We start from the raw sequence: 17,676 nt of genomic DNA on the forward strand, positions 1-17,676 counted from the left end.
TACTACCAGTAGTAAAATGTGCAAAATTACCTGGCTGGAAGTCTCGCCCTTTTAGCCCCGCCCCATCCAGCTTAGTAGTATGCAAAGGTCTTCCCGCCTTTGCCAGGATGATGGACAGCTTACCAAAAGGCCCCCTCAGCGCATTTCCAGCAGATTTTAGGGACGGGTTCTTGATGCCGTAGAATTTGAGAACAACTCAACGAAACAAAGAATCACTTGCTTTATATAGTTATATAGTTAAGAGACAGTACCCTTGTTTGGCGGAGATTTACCTCTTTGTAGTCTCGTTGTCTTTTCTATACAAAGTGCTCTGGGCACACTGTTGATCCCATCTGGAGATTGGCTACACCAGTACTAACTGGAGGAGGACTAGGGAGCTTCTTGTTAGGACAAGTAGCATCTCTAGTTACAGTTGAAACACAAGGCCTTCCGGCGATCTAAGTTCTTTCCTTTGTACCTACTAGACTGGGAAGAGTTTTGGGACCCCCCCACCCCGAGCATGTTTTTGGGGCCCTTTAGAAGACTCTGGCTTTTTGTCTTTGGGATTCTCAGCCCCTTTCCCCTGGGGAGGTTTGGTAACCCCTTTTGTTTGATCAACCCCAGTGGCTGCTTTTGTTACCATAGTCTTGACCCAGTGGCCTGCCTTCTTTCCCAATTCTTTGGGAAAAATTAGACCTAGGTCTACCAGATGTTAATCCAACTTCTCATCAGTGCAAGTACTCAAAATATGTTCTTTCATGAAAAGATTGTAAAGTCCATTGAAATCATGGACATTATTTCCAGTTAACTATCCTTCTAGTGTCTTAACTGAGTAGTCTACACAGTCAATCCTGGACTGGTTTTGGGTTTTGTGAGCCCCCCTGAATCTAATCCTATATTCCTCAGTTGTGAGCCCAAAGCCCTCAATCAAAGTGTTGTTCATGAGGTCATAAGACCCAGCATCTGCCCCTGTAAGGGTCAGGAGTCTGTCCCTGCAGTTACCAGTGAACAGTTCCCAAAGGAGTGCCCCCCCAGTGTGACTTCCTCACTTTTCTCATTTCACAAGCTCTCTCAAAATCTGTGAACCATTTGGTGATGTCATCACCTTCCTCAAATTTGGGAACAATCCCTTTGGTGATTTTGGGATCATAAGATTGCTCTCTGTCTCTATTTATTAAGTTGCTGCCACCATTGATGGGAGCTAAGCCCATCTCTCCTCTTTCTTTTTCTAGAGCCAGGAGTCTGGTCTCTATGTCTAATCGTTTGGCCAACCTCACTAAGAGGTTGGTCTCCTCATTGAGGCTGTCCTCAGTGGACTCAGGAGCACCTGACCCACCTGTGTGGGATCTAGGTGCTGTGAGTTGTATTCTTGGAGTCAGGGCTACAGGGATCCTGTTCTGCCTAGGAAGTGAGGGGGTTGGAAATTATCCTCATCCCCTCCATTCTCTTCCCCATCTGAGAGGTCTTCACCTTGCTCAGAGGGGTGGCCCTTAGCATACGCTGCCAACAGCTCCTGGAGCTTTTGTTTGGAGGGATGGGACCCCATGGTAATGTTTTTAAGTTTACATAGAGACATTAACTCCCTACATTCTAAGTGGAGATAAGGGGTGAGGTTGAGCCACTCAATCATGTTCTATATGTCATTAGTTATATTTTCAGTAATAGCTGGGATCTTGTTAAGAGACATTCTTCAAAATGATTCTAATCCTTTTAACCCTAACTATAGTGAGTTTTAATTTTTCTAACATTCTAAAGGGACTTAACCAAGGCTCTAACAAGACTTATAGTAATTTGGAAAAATGTGTCAATTAAAAAAAAAATCAGAATTCTAAAGACAATTTAAGAGTTCTATCGTGTGATCAGGATTTGACCAAGTCAGTTCAACAAATGCAAGGTTGTAGACCCCACTGCTGATCCATCAATGTAGGAAGCTAACTCTGTGCACACTATACCTTACTTTGGTATAGTATTTACAGAGTCCAGTGGATCCCCAAAGGTAGGCAGAGGTAAATGTAGATAATACCTTACACACTATTTGTGGCAGTGTGGGCAAGAAGTAAGGCTTTATCAGAGGATAGTGTTAAGCATTTATTGTACACACTTAGGCATGACATTATGTCGCACACTCTGAACTCAAACCAATTTGTATTTATAAAAAAATTATTTTGTTGTATTTTATTTTCTAGAACCAAGCCAGGCCTGGTACAGGTAAGAGTAATAGTACTTTGCAAGAATAATGCAGTTAAATACAGTTTCAATGCAGTTGAATGCAATTGGGTTGGTTACAGGCGAGTCACTTGTTCATAAAATAGTTGGAATTACTTTTCAGATACTATTGAGATTACTTTGTATGTTACTTTTCAGTTTACCTTTTAAGTTACTTTTTCTACTCAGTCTGATATGCCTAGATATCACCCTGGGACATTTCCTAGATAAAAGGTAAGTAAATCCGTTTTTGTACATATGCAGTTTCTTAAGGTTTCACACAAGCCAACTCCACACTTAGAACAATTTTCACAAAAAAGCAGTCAATGCAGTCCTATGGGAGAAAATCAGGTTATCGGTTTAACTGTAAGTACTTAGTGTTAGACCTTGCACCATTGGCGTGAGTCTCCCTTCCATTTTTCGCTGTGTCTCCTCTGTTTTTGCTGGTTATAGATGCTCTGGGCGCTGTGCCACTGCCATTCAGTGCCACAGCGCGAATGCTCCCTTTGTAAAGATGACATGTGAATTGGTACATCCATGATTGGCTTATTTGGTTTACCTGTTAGTCCCTAGTAGCGTGGCCTGTGTGTGCCCAGGGCTGGTAAACCGAATGCTGCTGGTGGGCCTGCAGCACTGGTTTGTGCCACCCACAGAAGCAGCTTGTAAAGGGTGTCTCAGACCTGCCACTGCAGTGTCTGCGTGCAGTCCAGAACTGCCATCTTGGCTGTGAAGTGCACCCACTTCCTAGCCCCTGAACCTTCCCTTGGCATCCTGTAAGCCACCCTTATGATAGGGTGCATTGTATGTGTAAGGTAGGACATGCTCTGATATGTGTAGCATGTCCTAGTAGTGAATTACACCCAATTTCGTTTTTCACTACTGTAAGGCTACCTGTTCTCCATAGGCCAGAATGGGAGGTCTTGGCTATTACATCCTATAGTCCTAACTGACCCACAGAACATGGTTGAAAAACGAATTTAGTATGCCTGAGCTCAGAATATTAAAATACATCTTTTAGTGAAGGTTATTTTATATTCTGTGTTTAAAACTACCACTTTTAGAGTATAGGTACTTTCTTGCCTAAGCCTTCCAGTGTGCTCTGCTATTATGTGTATTGGCTGTCTGGTTTTGGAGAGACAGGGCAGGCTGAGTCAGACCTGGGTTGAATAGAGAGATCTGCCTTGGAGTGAGGGGAGGGTTAGCTCCTGCACTTGAATAGGGCTGTGCCTGGCAAGGTGAATGATGGCTCCACGTCCCACTGTGCGTCTGAAGGCAGACCCCCTCTTTCTGAAAGGAAGGATGCAGCCTGGTAAACAAAGTGCTCCAAGGCTGGGCAGAACTGGTTCTGGCTGGGTTCAGAGACTTGTGACTCCTAAGAACAAAGCCTTTGGGGGTATAAATATTTGTGCCCAAACCCCTATAATTTGTATTGCTCCTGGACAACAAGAAGAACCTCTGTCCGTGTGACTACAGGAATCTGCAGGAGAAGGACTGTCCTTGTGCTTGTGTGCTGTTTCTTGGACTGGCCTGCAGTGGTTACTACTGGACTTGGAAGAAGAGGAAAAGGACTTTGAAGGAACTTTGATTTTGTGGCTACAGCAATCACCTAAGGGCTAGAAGAGAGCTAGCCTCCTGCAGGAGTGTCAGGCACACCATACTCCACCACCAGCCTCCTGTGTCCTCCCAGCGAGGATTTCTATCTGCAGGTGAGGCTCCTGTGAGTTCCAGGGCCTCTAGTTCTACTGCTGAGAAAAGAGTGCTGAAAATCGTCGCTAACCCCCGTTAGCGAGCCGCTGCAGCTGGTGAGCGTAAGAAAAATCGTCGCTCTGCTGCCGCCGAGTGCTCGCTACCGGAGATCATCGCTTCATCTGTCAGCGGGCCTGAAAACGCCCGCTATCCCGAAGATTATCGCTTCATCTGTCAGCGGGCCTGAAAACGCCCGCTATCCCGAAACTTATCGCATCACCCGTCAGCGGGCCTGAAAACGCCCGCTATCCCGAAGATCGTCGCAGAGCCTGTCAGCGGGTCCCAAAACACCTGCAATCCCGAAGATCGTCGCAGAGCCTGTCAGCGGGTCTGAAAACGCTCGCTAACCCAAGTATTTGAATCGCCTAACGGCGGGCCTGAAAACGCTCGCTAAACCCAAGGATTGTCGCATTGTTTGTTAGCGCGCCCCAAAGCGCTCGCTAACCCCGAATCAAGCTAATCGCAGCGCGGACGCCGAGCGTTCGCCATTTTCCCCGCATCGTATCATGATCGTCGCTCCCTCGCGGAGCGCCATTTTCTTCTATCGCAGCAAGATCGCAAACGCCCCAGGCTCGGTGTATCATCCTCCCTTAGCGGCAAGGATTTTATCGCATCACCGGCTTAGCGTGAAGAAGTTTGTCGCTTTGTCCTGCCCTCAACCCAGCGCATCATCCTCCCTTGCGGTAAGGATTCAACGCATCGCTCGTTAGCGTGAGGAAATTTATCGCTACAACTCCTTAGCGACATTTTTGTTGCTTTGCTACAGAATCCAGATACCTTGGGAGTAAAAAGGGTCGCAGAGACCACTGCATTGAACTGAACATCATTTTGTGCACCTTGAACTATTTTTGAAGCATTTTTAAAGTAACCATATTTTTCTAGTATTGTGGATTTTTACTGTTATTGGTCTTGTGAGTAAGTCTATTATAAATATACCTATTTTTTATAACTACTTGAGTGGTGTCCATTTGTAGTGTTCCTCATTATATTACTGTGTATGGTCATAAATGCTTTACACACTGCCTCTGAGATAGGCCTAGCTGCTCGTGCTACGTTACCACAGGGTTGAGCAGGGGATCAAAGGGTGTAGGCTGCTTACTCTGACTTAGGAAGAAGGGTCCCTACTTGGACAGTGGCCAGCCATTGCCAACTAGAGACCCCCATTTCTAACACTTAGGTTTGGGAGTTGGTTTTCTGGGGTTAGAACAAGGGTTCTCCCAGGGTCAGGGATGCACTCTGAGAGCACCTTCAGCAGCACTAGGGCGGCCGGGTGCAGAGTGCTGTGGCCCAATGTTATCTAAAGGGTTATAGGGGCCTCCAATTGGTGGCTACTCACGAGCAGGCCACAAGGTTGTGGGAGCAAAGCTCCCGGACTTAAGCTCAGGGCAAAGGGGGACCCGACTTAGCACACAAGGTGCACCCACAGCAACACAGGGGTGGCCGGGTGCTGTTTTTGTGTTGCGTGCCCTGTTGTTTCCAATGGGGATTCTTTGGTTGTAACAAACACAGCAGGCTCGGGGGCAAAGAGCTTCTGGAGGCGACCACCAGTTGGAGAGGTAAGTTGGGATGTTGAGGGATGCTGGGACACCATTGGTTGGTCCACCCACGGCCGTGGGTCATCGGGTGCAGGGGTGTCTTTTGGTGTCTGGTTTTTCTTACCGGCTCTGGTCACGGTTGGGGGATCCTCCAGAAAGGGGCTACATGCGTTGGCTGGAGACTTGAAGTAGTTCAGGGATCACCAGGTCCCAGGCCAGGATCACCGGGGAGAACTCTGCGTGGTGTTGGGGCACTCGAACTCGGGCAGTGGGCGTCGTGTGAAGAATGGTGCAGACTTGCGGATTTGGCAGGAGCCAGAGTCTGTTGGTGAGCAAATCCGGTGCTCACGAGAGACAAAGTCAGGTTGGGGAAGGCAGGGCAGGTTCTCTGGGTTCTTGGGAGCTGCTGGCTGCAGGACAGCCCGGGATTTTGCTGGGGCAGGTGGAGGTCTGGACAGGCCGGTAGGGCTGGTGTCTAGCCAGTTGGCGTCCTCCTCTTCTTCCTTCAGCACGGCTCTTCGGTTCTTCTTCTTCTTGATTCTTCTTGTCTGAGGAGGCAAGATTCAGGGTTGCCCCTAAATGCTAAATTTAGGGACGTTACAGATAGGTACAGGTTGGGACCAATAGGTCCCTTCCTTGGGATGGGTACACCCCCTATTATGCCACCCTCCAGTGGGAGGGGGGCATAAGCCTCACTCTGGTTGGCTGGGTCCCCCCATCTTCAAGATGGCAGGGACTGAGAGTTGTGCTTCGCCTCGGCTCCCTCACCTGAGGGGTGCGGGAGCCGAGGTAACTTGGTTTTCCTACCGATTCTCCCACCTAAAGTTGGGGTCAGAACCGATGGGGGCCAGTTGCTGGGAGCAGCAAATGGCTGGGGTAGCTCACAAAGGCGGCAAGCCTTTGAAGCGTCCCCTTCATAAACCCTGCCCATCCTGGGGAAGAAGGCTTGGCACCTCGACCCAGGATGTGGTTTGTTTCAGGACCCTGAGAACAGTAGGCTCTCGACCCAGGGGTCCAGGATCATTTCTGGTGGTGGCAGCTGGCGAGTAGCCACTCAGCTAGGACACTAGAGTTAGGTCATTTTTCAGGGGGCATCTCTAAGATGCCCTCTGAGTGCCTTTTGTCATTAAATCCCACACTGTCATCAGTGTGGGTTTAATGTGCTGAGAAGTTTGATACCAAATGTCCCAGTTTTCAGTAAAGCCATTATGGTGCTGTGGACTTTGTAATGACAAACTTCCATACCAAATACTCTTAATGGCTTTTACTGCACTTACAATGTCTAAGAATGGACTTAGACACTGTAGGGGCACAGGACTCATGTACCTGTACCCTCACCACTGGTATAGTCCACCCAGCTAGAGGGGTGGCTTACTTATGCAAGGGCAATGAATTGTAGGCAGGGCAAACAGGGTGGTGTGCCATGTTGACTCTTCACTTTATTCTGCACCAAAATCTCAGCCTGCAATGGCAGTGTATGTGTACAAAGGTACAGGGCCTCTCAGGGTGGCACAATAAGTGCTGCAGCCCTTAGAGGCCTACCCTAGTCACAGGTCCCTTGGTACCTATGGTACCTTTTACCAAGGACTTGCATGTGGCCAGAGAGATGCCAATTGGGTTTTGCAACAATTCAGTTTAGGGAAAGAACATAGGCCCTGGGTACCTGGTTGGCAGCAATCCAGGGCACACTCAGTCAAAGTGCATCAACATTAGGCAAAAAGTGGGGGCAACCATGCAAAAAGGGGCACTTTCCTACACCCAGGTGGAAAAAGCAAAAAGGTTTAGGGAAACGCTACCTGACGAGTATCAGGTCCAACACACAGACACCCTCTTACACACCCATTCTACCACTCAAACATACACTCACAGGCCCACACAGCTACTCACACACTCACACACCCATGCAGTCACTCACACACCCATTCACACACCCACAAAACCACTCACAGACCCATACAGCCACTCACACACTCACTCACCTACATAATCACTCACAGACCCAAACAGCCACTCACATGCCCACTCACCAACTCACAACTCCACTCACACACCCTCAAAATGACTCACACACCCACTCATACACCCATACAGACACTTACACACCCACTCACAGCCCCATAGTGCTGTAGAAACCTACTAAAATTATTACAACTCTGTCATCACATATGATGAAAGAGAACATTTATTACGTGTAATACGGGGACAGACAGCTAGCGGCCGATTGTCCAACAAGGGGAAGTCTCACACAAACTTTTATTGTTCTAAACTACAAGGAAAGGGCGTTATGATTCATGCAATACATGTCTAGTAATAGTACAAGATTAAGACAGCTTCTCAGAAATAAAACACAGGGCGTCTCCTGCCCATCACTAGCCTTGGCAGGTTACACAAGTATGGAACATCAAGCTAATCAGAAGAGGCCAACACTGCGTGATGTAGTTCCTAAAAATAAATAGGATCTGCACATTTTTTTGACAACATAAACTATGGGATTGATGTCTAGACTAATTCCGGACACCCTTGCAGGATATGTTGGCCTATAGAGGAGCTAGCTCACAGTGCCACCATAAGCTCCCTAAACTTACCAAGGAGTGAATACTTTCTGGCAACCATCGATCATGGCAAACCTTGACCCTTCAGGCATCGTGGAAACAGGACAGTACTTTTCGCTCAGTCAATCGTGCTCCCTTAGTCTCAGGGAGAGACACAAAATAAACGTTGGGGGCGTTTTCAATAAGAATTTATTGAACCAGCGTCATTCCAGTATAAAACATATGTGTTGCAACAATCAATAGACAGCAGCTAACGTGAGAGATTACAGGCACCAACAGAGTAAATAGAAGGTAGAATTCTACCATGGTGCCAAAACAGTGAATATATGCGGCATATAAACATGACAATATTCAGGTGTACTCCTACGATGCAGACCCTACCTAAGTGTACCTAATTGTACCTATCATGTATGTGGGTATAAGCGAAGAACCCCTAGGAAAGAGCCAACACCATTACCTGATGGAAGAGAATGAAGGACCCTGTCTTGCTCTCAAGGGATGTCAGACCGCTACGTGTTGAAGCTTCTGCAGGCCGGGACCTCAGTGTCTGTGTCAGAGTGAAAGCGTCTGCTCTCCTTCTCTAGTGAGTGTGCAGTTCTTTTAAGCAGAAAAGATAGCCTCAGGGGTTCTACCACAATCAATATTTTGTGAGTAGGAGTATGTAGATGAGCCTAAATCAATAAATGCAATTATACAAGGTAGCTTGGTCAGCCTAGGATGAAAGATAGCGATGACTTTTGTACAGAGATATGTACGTCATGGGCAGCGGATTTTCTAAGAATCCTATGCATAAATAAATGAGGCTTGTTTCAAGGAAACCAACTGACATTAATTCAGCACGTAATCTAGGTAAAAGGTCAGTGCTAGAACTGTTATACAGATTAAGGTAGGACAAATGTAGGTAAAAGGTCACTTTGCTACTCAGGCCTAGTTTAAGGAACATAAGTTGGGGACTTTCTGGACTAATGCAATATACAATATACTGGAAACGGCTTCTGCTGTTGTAATGGCTTTGGTCACAGGAGGTGTTTGGCGGAAGTCGGTGTGGTGGGTGTGGTGGCGTGTCGTGGTAAGCTATTCCTCCGGACCTTTGGTGGCTCCTGTATCGTTGTACCCTGTGCCGTTGTATCGTGTACCGAACGTTTCACAGAAGTGCACATATCCCACATCTGTTCACTTCACCCCACTACACAGCTGTACTCATTTTGCATTTCTTGAGGCTGCAGATCAATTAGTCCATATTCCAACCACGCTATCCTGTCTCACTCACATATGCAACCATTTTCATTCTCATCAACACTTTGCAGGCCTCTCATGTTCTAGTGTAAGGCAACAGTGAACCAATAAATCAACTTCCCGTATCGCCTGCAGCGAACTGCATCCCTATCATAAGAGACACTCAATGTCCCCATCACGTCCTTTGGACAAGATCCTGCAGTAATTTACCACCCTTCGTGGTCAGGAAAAATGTATGATGGTGGGACATGTATGTATATAGGCTTAACAGGCTCTTCTTCAAGGCAGTGGTGATGCCGGTGGTATTTCACATAATGACATAATCCCTTATTTGACTTTTCTATCGCTGCCACAAAACCCACAAGTTCTTTCATCATCTCATTTCTTACGTACTGTAGCGTGTCAATTATTCTGCCACTCCTCAAAGATTAAAACTGGACCCTGGAAGCTAATTGTAGAGAGGTCTAATTCACACTACTGGGACAAGGGAGGCACGTGAGCAAAGTCCTGATGTGCCGTGCATTCAGTCCGCATACTCTACACATGAAACTAGCCCACACCAGACCCAGCACAGTGCCTCAGTGTGGCCCATGGGTACTCAAAAAACATTTTGACAGGGGCCAAAATGTTTGGTCTGAGATGTGGCCAAGGGACGTCAATCTTGCCAGCAGTGTGGTGGTCGGGGCAGGAGGGTTAGCAGGAGGGTGTTTGAGGTACAGTGGACATAGGGAAAGGGGCACATATACAATTAGTGACTGAACTGCACAATGTGAAACCAGAAAACCTGGGATTAATCCCAGCTTCCCCAATTTACCAAATTGTGTGATCCTAGGCAATTGTTTTCACTTTCCCTCCTTTTTCTTCATTATCACACATAAGACAACCTTGAAACATAGGACTTCAGGATATGTACTTTAAAATAAAAATCCTCTCCTGTGTTTCATTTAATAAATTATAACATTGTTCATGTATAATAGCAACCCAGACCACCCAGAGGATGCACATAACAACTGGCTTAGCTCTTAGTTCAATACTGGCGTTGTTGTCAGGGTGGGGGAAGAGAATGAATAATTTTTAAATTCATGTATAAAAACTATCACTGTAAACAAAAACAAAAATACTTCTCAACGCACTGATATAATCTGCATGTTAATGAAATACACGTTTTTGAATTTTGAAGAGACTTTATAAAAGTGTTTACACTTTTGCTGCAAGATGTGTTTAAAAATGAAAGTGTTCCTAAAGTTAAGAGGTGCAGGACACCCTATTTACTTCCTTTCATTACCTTTAAATAAATGCTTGCCTCATTATTTAACTTATTTTTAGTGTTAGTGCTGAGTAGAGTAAACAGCAACCCAGTGTTGCTGTTGACCAGGGGGGCACATGTAAAGGTCAGGAGGGTCACGTGGGTCCCCCAGTCTGTACTTTGAGTATCAGTGGTGTGGCATATCACACAAGCTTGCAGGTTGACTTTCTAAAAACGTGCCCTCCTACTATGTAAATAAGTAGCTATTAGCGCAATGCGATCTGTAACTCTTCAAAACAATAAATGTCTCCTCTTAAAAGGTACTCTGGGAGGTAGTTGGCAGGGGTGGGGGACCTTGAAATGCCATCCCTCGGGTTCTTACTTGTTTCGTTACCTCCCCCCCCCCCCCCCGCACTGAAAGGGGTACCAGCTGACAACAAGCACATCAGGAAACATCAGGAAACAAACACGTACAAAAAGCAAACATCTCCTCTTTGACTTACTGATACCTGAAATATAAAAAAGTGAGGAAACAAAATACTTTTGCACCAAAGCTTATAATTAAAGTACAAATATATATTTACACTGCCCATTGTTTATGAACTTTATACAAACTATAAATTGTAAGAGGATCCAAACATATTGTATTCAAATATATATGCCTGTTGATTCCTTTCCATTCTCCACTATAAAGAATACATGCTTAGACCGACAACACTCTCCTGCCTTGCTTCTTCTTGTTCCTGTTCTGTTTATAACCACAGGAAACTATTGCATTGTGCTGTTTTGTTCTTGGCTCAATGGCTTGAGTTGGTGGCCAGCCAGGAGCGTAAATACAAAGGCGACAAAACGAACAAACAACATTCTTATTTCTCCACCGTAGCTTAATATTAAAACCCTTGCTGGACCAAAATAATTATGAAACAGGCTCATCAACCATTGTCAAATCAGCTCCTGACTCTTCCAATTTGAGGAATCATCAGGAGTGCTATGTGTCTCAGGAGATGTTAATTATTGTATTTGTAACCAAAATATGTGGCCATCGAGTTCTTGAATAAACTTCCTAAATGTCCGTATGTGTACACTTCGCTAGTATTAAAATAAAGCCTATCAGGGGGTGCATTATACGTATCATGCATGTTTTGGTTTCCCAGGCTAACCCCAAGCAATACGCCCAATCTTCTAATGTATTGCTCATAGAGGCAATAGAAAAGACACGAGTCCTCTGCCATGCAATCACATGCAAGGCGCAGCATTTCTATCAACTGATGCTGTGAACCCATGCATGGGGTCCAATCTGGTATTTCAACTTGTGGGTTTGTTGGCTTGTCTAACAACATTGTAGATGGAATTGCATCTGTTGTTGTGAGTAAATGTAATGGACCTGGATTTTGTAGTGTATTCTAGTCCTATCTATTGTCCCTATCCTCATCCAGAATTTTCATTAATGTATGTACGCCATTGTCGGCCTTTAGCAGCCATTTCCAAGATGACACTGTTAAGTGTAGAGGCCGTCATTGTGGATAGGGAATGAGTCATCGAAACTTTGAGGTCAGGAAACTTTATATGTCACCCAAGACGGACCCTCTACCTCTTCCTGCAAACACTGGCAAATAACACTGTATAGAGCTTGATATGCACTTGCCAGGTCGCATAGAGCGATTTGAAACACAGTGTCCAGTATATCCTTGTGCATTAAAAACTGGAAATCATATGTGGCCAGCTCCTTGCGTGTTGAGAAAATACTGTTCCTATATGTGAATCCGGCGCCCTTGCATAAAATGGGTGTAGTAGTGGGTGTATATTCCATTCCACCAATGTATCTCCCTTCTTGTCGCCCGAGTTCTGTGCACTTAAAATCTGGAGAGGAGACCAGATCGGTATGGTTAATTCCTCCCCTGTGCCTATGTTCACCATCTGTTCCGATATTTGCTTTTGCTTTCAGTGCAGTGTGACTCACTTCCTCATTCTCTAGCTGCAGCGTCAAAATCTCTCCCGCAGCAGCTAGCTGCATGCACTCTGTGGCTAGGGCAGAGCATCGAAGCTCTTTGGGGAGGTAGCCATCGGTCTATATCTAACTTTTATAATATTCCCTTGAACTAGCACCTGTGCTTTGTCCCGTGACTGTGCAGTTCCACAGGAACAATTCCTCACCACAGCAGCTGTTTGAGTATCCGGATCCAACCAAGTTGGGTCCCACGCCCAGAAGGGCTCTCATTACCCTAAATAACTGTTCTTCTCTCCTAGAACCAAGACCTGTCACAAATATGACCATAGCACCATATCCCAGCCGTCAGTCGATGGAAACGATAAGTCCAGTCTTCTGGCTGTCAAAGCATGACACTTTGTACTATTTATGGTAATTTTAGGGTGAGCTGGGTGACTACTGTTCAAGTCACTTTTGTCTCAGTGCCTGTATTCTCCACCAAATATAGAAACATACTGAAATAAATGTATCTCTGTCAGTACAGATGATGAAGGAAAAAATGTATTACATGTAACACAGGGATAGACAGCTAGCGTCCGAGTGTCCAACAAGGAAAAGTCTCACACAAGCTTTTATTGTTCTAAATCACAAGGAAAGGGCGTAATGATTCATGCAATACATATCAAGTAAAAGGACAAGATTAAGACAGCTTCTTAGAAATAGAACACAGTGGTGTCTCCTGCCCATCACTAGCCTTGGCAGGTTACACAAGTATAGAACACCAGGCCACTCTGAAGAGGTCATCACTGTGAGATACCTGTATGATGTGAGGTGGTGGCATTCTTGTTGCCCACGTGGTCCTTGATTGGGACAATTGGGGACTTTCTGGACTAATGCAATGTACAATGTACTGGAAACGGTTTCTGCTGTTGTAATACCTTTCCCATCGAAAACACGCACGCCTTGCAACTTACAGCGAAGGTATTGCAGTGCATTGCGGGGGCGTAAGTTATAGTTAGCTCAGGTAATTATAACTACTAAATCTATGGTTTTGTGCGTGTGAAATCTGAGCCTAACTATAAAGTCCCTGTAACCTTTGCTTTTTTTAGTAAATATATATATATATATATATATATGATCTATACATATATATATGATATATACACCTATTTATATGTATGTGTGTGTGTGTGTATATATATCTCATATCATCAATTATGTCCACTCAGATGTTACAGTGATGTTATCAATCATGTCATAGAACATATCATGAGTGTTCTAATGCGTAAAGTCATAAGCAATGCAGGGCACAGGTTACTTCGGGTACTTTGGGGCACAAGTTATAGTTACTTGAGATAACTATAAGTGGTGAATTTCTTTAGCTTAAAATGTTACATCGTCACTGAAATTTTCACCATTGGCTTTTTCAGTGAATCTATAAGTTTTATTTTTATGAAAGTAAGATATAATTACCAACAAACTATAACATCACTTTAGCTTTTGTTTTTCAATTAATTTGTAGGATTTTTTTTAACATAAAGTATTATTGTATTACTGTCTGTAACAGCATGGCTGCAGGGCCAGGCCCTGCGCCCAATCCCCTGCGAGCGCCCTATGTCTGCTGCACTCAGCCTTCGGCTGTGCGTAGTGTGAGGGTGGGTGCAGGGCCTGGCACACTCATGCAAGCTTACTGACTTTGTCAAAGAGTCAACACACCAACATATACAAAGTGGGCCTATTGGCTTTACCAAGGGTTGAGCATATCAATAGATATAAAACAGATCAATCGTCTTTGTCCAAAAATCACCAATATTTTTAATCACATGTATATTTCAGTAATTCAGACAGTGCAAGGTTTAATAGCAGTTATTATAAAAATGTTCAATAAAGTTTTAATTATTAAAAATAAAATAACCATGTCTGATTATTTCTTTGAATATAGTTTTAATTATTGCATTTGGGAGCTGAAATCTATTAAAAGAAAGACTCAGAGACATATTGGTGTTTTAAAAAAAAGAAATAAGACCAACATGTCTTTCAGTCTTTCTTTCATCATAAAAACAACCACAAGAGGGCCTTGCACTGTAACTGAAGCGCAAAAAGCTCCAACTAAGAGTGCTTAAAAAAAAATGGTAAACTCTCCTTACTTACTGTATTTTATTATGTGCTGGAGGTTGCTACATTCCCAGCAGCACTCCCGCAACATCAAACAAATGCTTGTTGGCGGCCCTGCCCATTCCTGGGCGATTAACAAGCTAAAACAAATATGTAAATAGTACTCACAGGGCAATATGTGGTGCTCCTTCGAGAGGCATAGAATAATAAGTGAGCCAATTTGTCATTCGCTTAAAAAAATATATATTGTAATAGGTATCCCAGTGTACACCAGGGACACCCACTGTATAACTTTTGTTTAGAGGGCTTGGTAGGAGTCCCTGTGCCCCCGCAACCCTAGCCAGCTCTCAGCTGGATACCTGCAGGAGCCAGCATTTTTTCTCTTAAGTGGGTGCCCCAGTCCCCACCAGGGGCACCCACAGCTCCAAATTTTGTGAGGACAGCTGGGGGAGCCTCAGGACTTCTGCGAACCCAGCCAGCTCCCCTTGTGCGAGCCTGCTAATTTCTTAAGGGAAGGCGGGTGTTCTGGTGCCCCCACACACCGCCCATACTGCATCTGTCGTTGGGGCTGCTTGGGGAGCCCCATGACCCCAGCCTGATCCCCAGCCAGCACCATACTGGGTGCTGGCGGGAGTCATCACTATCTCTTTGCTCCCTCCCGGGCGCGAGCAGCATTTTTTAACTACTAATGCCAGGTGGGAACAAAGTTGAGTGTCCTGCCCGGGAGAGTGCGAACAGTGTATGCCTGCACCCAGGGGATGGGCACCTCATTGCATATGCCTGTAAAGAGAGGGAGGCATGAGACCACCCTCCCCTTTTAAAATATATTCACCCTGGGGGATGAGGTCCTAGGGCCTGAGGAGGCTCAGAGAGGGGGCCTGTGTACCCCCTCCCCTTTTTAAAAATCAGGCCCAAGAGTGGCTAGGGGGGGAGCTGTATGACCCGTCCCATTTCATAAAAATCGGCCAAAGTGTGTCTCAGGGAGGGGGTTTTATTTCCTATTTGGCTCCATGGGATGTGCTCCCCAAAGCCTCAGTGAGGGTGAGGGAAGGGGGCTGTGGTGTATTTCTGTATATTATGTTTGTATATCTTGTACCACGCAGTTAGGGTTATGTGCTTAGTGTACTTGTATCTTTAGCATAAAATGCTGCATCACCCATGTTCTATGGTGTTAGTGTACTGTGGCAGAGTTGGGTTCTTTCTGTAGTCAGTTGTCTGCTGGCTGGAGAGGGAGCACCAACTGCAGTTATTGATGTGTGCAATAAAGTTATCTGTTTAAACATCTATTGACTTCCTGGCTTCGATTTACAAGAGGCTGCATGCCCGCTTCCCTTAAGACATTGGCCTTGGGCGATGGGGTTCCTGTGGCTTCACAGAGGGTTGGGAGGGAGACGCGCACCACACTCCCCTTTTAATATTAAATTAGGCCCAGGGGATGAGGTCCCTGGGGCTGTAATTGACTCAGGAATGGTGGGCCACACGCGCAGCCCCTTTCCCCAAACAGTGGTATATATTGGCCCCCAGGATCTGGCCCACCACAGGGGTCAATGTAAAAAAAAATGGTGGCTTCCATTTTCTTTTTTTACACTGCAGGGGTACTCCTAGATCATGGGGACTTTTTGTTTTTTTAAATTATGGCACCATGGGGTCCTTGTGGGAACCCCCCACAAGGGCTGGGGGGAGGGTATCCCTATCCTACCCCTTCTATATATTTTTTAGATCATTTTCAGAGCAGGGGACTAAGTCCCCGGAGTCCTTTAATGGCAGCCACACGATTATTGTTCATATTCTGGCCAGCCAGTCAGAGTACTTACTCCCACAGGAGCCTCATTCCCATGGAAGCAAGATGTCCCAAAGGGGAAAAAACCCTCACCAATCGGAGTGCTCTATTTTTTGATGTTGCGCTCTCACAAGATTCCTTCGCACCCAACTGTCCTAATAAACAAATATTTTTTACCTTAATTTTCCAAAACTACTGAACGGATTTACAACAAATCATAAAAAGCATGCTTTCTGGACCAAGATCTTTTGTGCCACCCTGCAGTGCATCAACAGGTCCAAAATATGATGTACTTATGCAGAACAACTTCTGACCATAATCCTGTACTATTTTGATTGGGGTGACACTTAAGAGTGGTGGCATTAGAAGACACTGTGTTTCGCAATGATGTAGGAGTGTCAGAGGAAATAAAATACTTCTAGGCGAAAGAGGCATCAACTGCGCCACCTTTGACGGAGTGGGATGCATTTAAAGTTGTATTTCGAAGTCGCTGCATAGCAGAGATAGTAGGAGTTAGGTGTACCCTTATGAAAGAGATTGAAAAGTATGAGAAAGTGTTACGCAAATTAGAGTTGGCAAAGTCAGGAAAGCCGGAGTTGAAACAGCAGCTTTTGGATGCTAGGGAGTAAGTAGTAGTAGATACCCAAATGTTGTGCAGCTTTGTCTATAGAGAGTATATGAGAAGGGCGCATGAGGGGCGTGAGAAAGCTGGTACTTTGTTGGCATGACTTACAAATCCTCAGAATAGGGGCACCCAGATACTGAAGGTAGATTCTGAGGATGGCACGCACCTTCATGCACAGGAGACAATCAATAGAAAATTTAGTGATTATTATGCAGATTTATATACTTGGCAATTGGTGCTTCCTCCACAGTTCATTAATGAGTTTTTGGAGCCGGTGTATTTGCCGAGGATTACAGCGGAGCAGGCAAGAGATCTGGGTGGGGATGTAGCTATTCAAGACGTGAAGGCTGCCATAAAACAAATGGCAAGAGGGAACGTTCCTGAGTTGGATGGGCCCCCTTTGTAATTTGATGGAGCTTATATGGAGGTGTGAGGACCGAAGCTGGCTAACCTTTACTTGGCAGCCCGGGAGGCGGGTTGTTTGAACCACATCACTGTTGAAGCTATAGTGATTCCGTTGCTAAAACCAGGAAGAGCCCCTGAGGATATACAAACATATTGGCCTCTTTCTATGTAATATTTAGATGATAAAATACTGAGTAGAGTCTTAACAACATGCTTATCACCATTAATGCTAAAACTAATACATACAGACCAGTCTTGGTTTGTTCTGGTACTGAATACTGCTCTAATATTAGGAGAGTACTGGTCATTATTGAAACAGAGTTTG

This window comes from Triturus cristatus, chromosome 7, assembly GCF_964204655.1.
Source record: "Triturus cristatus chromosome 7, aTriCri1.1, whole genome shotgun sequence".
Taxonomy (NCBI): Eukaryota; Metazoa; Chordata; class Amphibia; order Caudata; family Salamandridae; genus Triturus; species Triturus cristatus.